Source organism: Sorex fumeus, unplaced genomic scaffold, assembly GCF_029834395.1.
Source record: "Sorex fumeus unplaced genomic scaffold, SorFum_2.1 ptg000008l, whole genome shotgun sequence".
NCBI classification, from domain to species: domain Eukaryota; kingdom Metazoa; phylum Chordata; class Mammalia; order Eulipotyphla; family Soricidae; genus Sorex; species Sorex fumeus.
In genome coordinates, this window is record NW_026606065.1 from 5517246 (window position 1) to 5523245 (window position 6000).

Genomic DNA, 6000 nt, shown 5'->3' on the forward strand with positions numbered 1-6000 from the left:
AAAACTGACTTTTTCCTTCCTTCCTTCAGGCCTATCATGGGACAGTCTATCAATGGCCAATTCAGAAGCATAAGGCGAAAACTTCTGCAGGAATAGTTTTTTGGGTTTTCTCCTAGACCCAGAAAGGAATGGATTGGTGTTGGGTACATGTAATCATGAAGCTAAATTTTTTTTTATTACCCATTACTACCCATTTACTATCCATTCAAAACCGTCCTCTTCCCCCTAGCATACATTAATAGAAAAAAATAAAACTAACAAAAAAGGCAAAGAACAATTATAAACTGAATTACTTCGAAAACAAGATCAATCTGGCAGAAAGCATTTGCTGTTGAGTTAATTGGTGGAGTGTCTGTATTTTTGGAAGTAAAATTTTTCTATTAAATTATTTCTTACTCAGAATTCACTCAGGCACCTGGGTTATGACGCTGGAGCCAGATATAGCAGCATCGATCTCACTGGCACTTCCTTTAGAAGCCCGAGATCTGCTTTCTGAAATATGCAGCTCTAAAAACCAATACAATTCAGAAAAAAAATAAAGCTACACATTTGCTGGCAGCCATCTCAGATACATAGCAAAATGACAGACACAATTTCAACTAAATAATTAGCAAGTGTTCATCCTTTTGTTTTGAAAAGGAAGAAAGGGGTCTGAAGGGAAGTGGCAATGTTTCTAAATTTACACACACATCCATACTGCACAGTTTGCTCCTAATGATCAGCACACTGAGCTACCCTCGTTTTCTAAGATGAGCCTGAGATAAAGAGAGAAGAGCAGTTAATTGACCAGAAGCTAAAAGTGGCTACACAAAACCTTTGTATCGTTTACCAAGACCATCTGTGTTCCTAGAAAAAGCCTAATCTTTTGCTTAAAAAGAGCTATGTACTGTAGGCCTAACTTCCCAGAGACTGCAGAAAGTAATTCTATCTTTTTAGTGCAGGGATTTTGGTAATCGCCTAGATTCAATTCTTGTATCTTTTGCAACACACACACACACACACACACACACACACACACACACACACACACACACACACACGCACTCTGGGAAGTTCAGAGGCCCTGAGAAGCAGCTTTGGGTACATCCTCAAGGTTATAACTCTGCTATTCTCTGATAAGATCATCAAGTGTGGGTAGTACTATGAGAATATTAAAAGTTCTGACCTTTAGGATTCTTTCTCAATCACTCCAACACACTAGCATACATCATTGAAAAAGGACCATTGTGTACACGAAGTTGATAAACTAAAAGACTGTTAACGACATTCTGCTTAGTAAATGAATCCAAAAATATGGTTCTACAAATAGCAGGGAAAGAACTGAGATCCTAGTTCTCCAGGCCTGGTATTTGCCACACATACCTCACCTTCATCTTTGAGGAAGATTTTGTTCATATCAGTACCTGACTCCATCCTGCTTGTTATAGGTGCAGTTTGTGGGATTCTTTGCTCTCCTCTCTCAAGCTACCTCCCAGGGTTCACTTAGGTTAAGGTCTTTATTTCTGTGTCTACAGCAATTTTCTGCTAGCCCATGAAAAATTAATTGTACTTAACTGACAGTGATTTTCAATTTTCATGGGTCTCCATGGACCATTGTCTATCTGCAGGTGTAGAAAGGTTAAACACCATCGACGTTGAATACATGGCCTTTGGGGGCCGTGAAAACTTGCAGTCCTGAGGAAGTTATGCTGCAAATGCAGTGCTAAATACTTTCCAATGAGCTACCTAGTGGTAATTCACAGTAAGTTGGGATGTGGGTGCCCAGGGATCTTGAAACCTGGCCATACCAAGCACTGTCTCTGTGACTCTTAACAAGGTATGCACAAGAGGACAGTAATGATAAAAGATGAGTTAATACAAGAAGGTTTATCACAAGGCCTCACACATATTCAAGACATTGAGTACCACTACAACTTCCTACATAGTCCTTGCCCAGCAATAGCAATTAAGAAGAGACTGTAGCACTGTCCTAAGTGCTACAGTCTCTTCTGTCCTGTCCTCCCATTGTTCATCGATTTGCTCGAGCAGGCACCAGGTAATGTCTCCATTGTGAGACTTGTTATTACTGTTTTTGGCATATCGAATGCGTCATGGGTAGCTTGCCAAGCTTTGTCATGGGGGTGGGATACTCTCAGTAGCTTGCCGGGCTCTCCAAGAGGGAAGGAGGAATCGAACCCGGGTTGGCCACATGCAAGGCAAACGTCCTACCTGCTGTGCTATAGCTCCAGAAGAGACAGTCTGATTTATATAAAACCTGTCATATCACAAAAATGAATGGATTTTTTTTTAAAAAAGAGGGTAATAATGGTCTGGTTGGAATGGTCTTTGAGAAGAGAGTGGGATTTCACATGAGCTTTAGAGATAGAAAAAAAAAGAAAAGATGTTTTGGTACGAAGGGGAACAAAGCCAAGAACAAGAGCTGTCAGTGACAGGAACAAGAGCGGACAATGGGTTGAGGGCTGAGGAGGATGAGTTCAGTCAATGGGGACTGGAAACAAAAAGGACCCCCAAGAAGATGGAGAAGCAGAAACCAGGAAGCTTTGTTCCACAGGCCACCAACTTTTACCTAAGAGGATGTTAGAAAGAGTGCAGGAAGGATTTGATTCTGTTTTTTGGGGAACAGGGCATACCCAGCTTTACTTAGGTCCAGCTGTGCTTAAGATCAGTCTTGGCAGATAGGGGCCCATACTGTAGATAGAACCCAGGGTAGCTACATGCAAGGCAGGTTGCCTTTTCCTTCTGAGCTCTCTCATTGGCCCAGGATGCGGCTCTTTAAGTGTGATCTCAGATCAGCCTCCTTAGTTTCTCTAGAAAACTTGTTAGGAATAAAAACTCTTTTTTTTGCAATTTTTATACATTTTATTTTCATAAAGTAGTTCACAATGGTCTGAAGTGACAGCACAGCGGTAGGGCGTTTGCCTTGCATGCAGCCGGCCCGGCCGAACCGAGTTCGATTCCTCTGCCCCTCTCGGAGAGCCCGGCAAGCTACCGAGAGTATCTCGCCCGCACGGCAAAGCCTGGCAAGCTCCCCGTGACCTATTCTATATGCCAAACACAGTAACAAGTCTTATGATGGAGACGTTACTGGGCCTGCTCGAGCAAAATCAGTGACAGTGACAGTGACCGTTCACAATAGTTCATTACAGATAATATTCAAACACCCATCCAACCAGCACGCATTTTCCGACCACAATAAGAGGGAAGTGTATAAAGGTTGTTGATTTCATGCTAGGGCCTTTTAAGCCATATGCAAAACCAAACACATGTGTGCTGCTTTAGGCATATCAGTGGGATTGTGTATAAGAGGTCACAGCTGCGTGCGCCAGGAAAAACCGTGTGGCTCTCTTCTCGGAGCTCTGTCTTAAGGTCTAGGATCTTGGCCCTTGATGAGATTACACGGCGCCAGGGGCAGTTTGTGAGTGTGACTGCCAAGCTACTGAAAAACTGGGGAAATGGGGGGAGGAGGCCAGTCCCGATCCAAGCAGGCATGGAGATCTCAGCCACGGGTCCCACATACTTGGGTTCCTCTGCTGGTTCCTTCATGTGTTAGGCTTCTTCAAGCATGTGGAGAGTGGCCTTGGGTATGGCTGTGGCTGGGTTCTGGAGGTTTTCGGCTGCCGGGTCTCTGCTTGGGATGGGGAGAGAAACTCAACTCGCCCCTCCTCTGAGGGGACCCCAGTGAAGACAACCTGGCATGGGGGCAGGAGATTCTGCCAAAAATCTCATTTCAAACCAACAAAATTAGACAGTTCAGGGTTGTGACCATCCAAATGATTTTGCTATACAGTGGAATCTGACTTCCACTGGTGTTGTTGATGAAGGTCACTGATTTAGCCCTGTCCTTTCCACTCACCTGGTACCTCTCCCATCGGTGGGCAGGTTGGGGTGAGCACCTCAAATACATTTCTATTAAACTGGGAGAAAAGTTCTAGAGGATAAGCAATGAAAATGATGAGCGCATCTCAGGTAATTTGCAGACCTCCCATCCATGCCAGAGACTGTGCTGCCTCACAGGAGAAGCTAGGCCCTTTGGCCCCTAGTACAGGGGATCTTGGATAGTGACTTGCTGGCTGAAGAATTTTGACTGATGGCTGGTTTACAGCAGTGAATAAGTGTTTTATTTTCTTCCACGGGTACTTTTGAGAAAGTCTTTCAGAGGGAAAATTGGAATTAGATCTTTTTCTAGGATAGAAGGGGACTGTGATGTAGTCATCAACCTGAGCTGATCCATTTAAGGAACTGACATTCCACTGATTTTTTTTTTTGAGCAATACAATTCCATCAGCCTCATGAAGACTCTTGCATTACCATTGACTGTTAGAGTGCTTCAGTCTTTATAAAGCACTGGGCTGGTGCAGGTGGTCATTCGGAGGATGGAGTGAGATATTTGCTGTTAAGAGCAAACGAATGGGTCTTTGATATAAAAAGGAGCTTTTGAGGGAGGTAGAGGTCATGTGACTTCCCTCAGGAAGACGCTTTTACTTCTTTAAGTGTTTTTTTTTCCACACTAAATGTCAAAATGTATGCTAGAGAGCAGATGGGCTACATTTGCTTGCTTCCTTAATTTACCTTACTGAGTTATTAGGTTGGAGATTGGTATTTAAAATGAAGATAAATCTCGGTCGATTCAGGATTTCTTGTTTCTAAAATAATTTCAGACAAATTGTTTCATTTTTTTAATTTTCTTATATATTTGTTGCAGTCCTGGGGATCAAGCCGAAGTTCTCTGCTTGCAAGGCATGTGCCCTCACTCTGAGTCACCTCCCTGGCTTTGACAGAGCTTTTTAAGTGGTTTTGTTTGTTGCTGTTGTTCTGGCTCACAAAACAATTTCCATCTTTGTCAAAGCTTCCTTGCGGAAGAGAATCAGAGGGGTGAGGTGGGGCAGGCTGTGGACAGAGATTTGGGCAATACTTAGAATTCTAAGTTCCTATTTCTAGCAATTACATAGGTAAAGAGAGATGGAGATGTAGCCCAGACATAGTAACTTGCCTCACATATGTGAAGTCCTGGATTCAGTTCCTAGAAACACACACACACACACACACACACACACATAAACACACACACAATTGCATGGGTAAAGGAATGCCCTGCCACAGAGGCAGGGTGGAGTGGGGAGATGGGGGATGGGAGGGATACTGGGATCCGTGGTGGTGGGAAATGGGCACTGGTGGAGGGATGGGTACTCGATCATTGTATAATTGAAACCCAAGCACAAAATTTGTAAGTCTACAACTGTACCTCATGGTGTCTCACTAATAAAAATTTAAAAAAGAAAAAAAGAAAATGAGTTTGGGGGCTAGAAAGACAGTATAGGCATTAGGGCATTACGTTGCCTGCAGCTAACTGGTTTGATCCCTGGCACCTCATGAGACCCCTGTGCCTTCCAGGAGTTGTCCCTTACACAGAGCCTTGAGCACACTTGGCCTACCTTGCTCCCAACAAAGAAAAAGGGAAAAAAACATTAGTTTAGATTAGAGTGATAGCTGGGGCTGGGGCAATAGCACAGTGGGTAGGGCGTTTGCCTTTCACGTGGCCAACACCGCCAACCTAAGTTTGATTCCTCTGCCCCTCTCAAAGAGCCCGGTGATCTATGGAGAGTATCTCACCTCACGGCAAAGCCTGGCAAGCTCCCCGTGATGTATTCAATATGCCAAACACAGTAACAAGTCTCACAATGTTACTGGGCCCGCTCCAGCAAATCAATGAACAGTGGGAGGACAGTGACAGTGACAGAGTGATAGCTTAAAGGAATGCAGCACAGACTTTGCTTGCTGGAAGTCCAGGTTTAACTCCTTGCATGGTCTACATGGATGCTGGAGCACTGTCCTGAATGATCCCTGAGCACAGAGTTGAGATTAACTGCTGAGTGTGGCCCTCAAACACAGAGACACACACAGATACACACAAATGAGTTTCTTATGTGTTGTTGGAAAAAAAAAAACCCTCACTTTTATAAAAGCCTAGAGGAGGCCAGAAAGATAGTACAGTATGTAGGG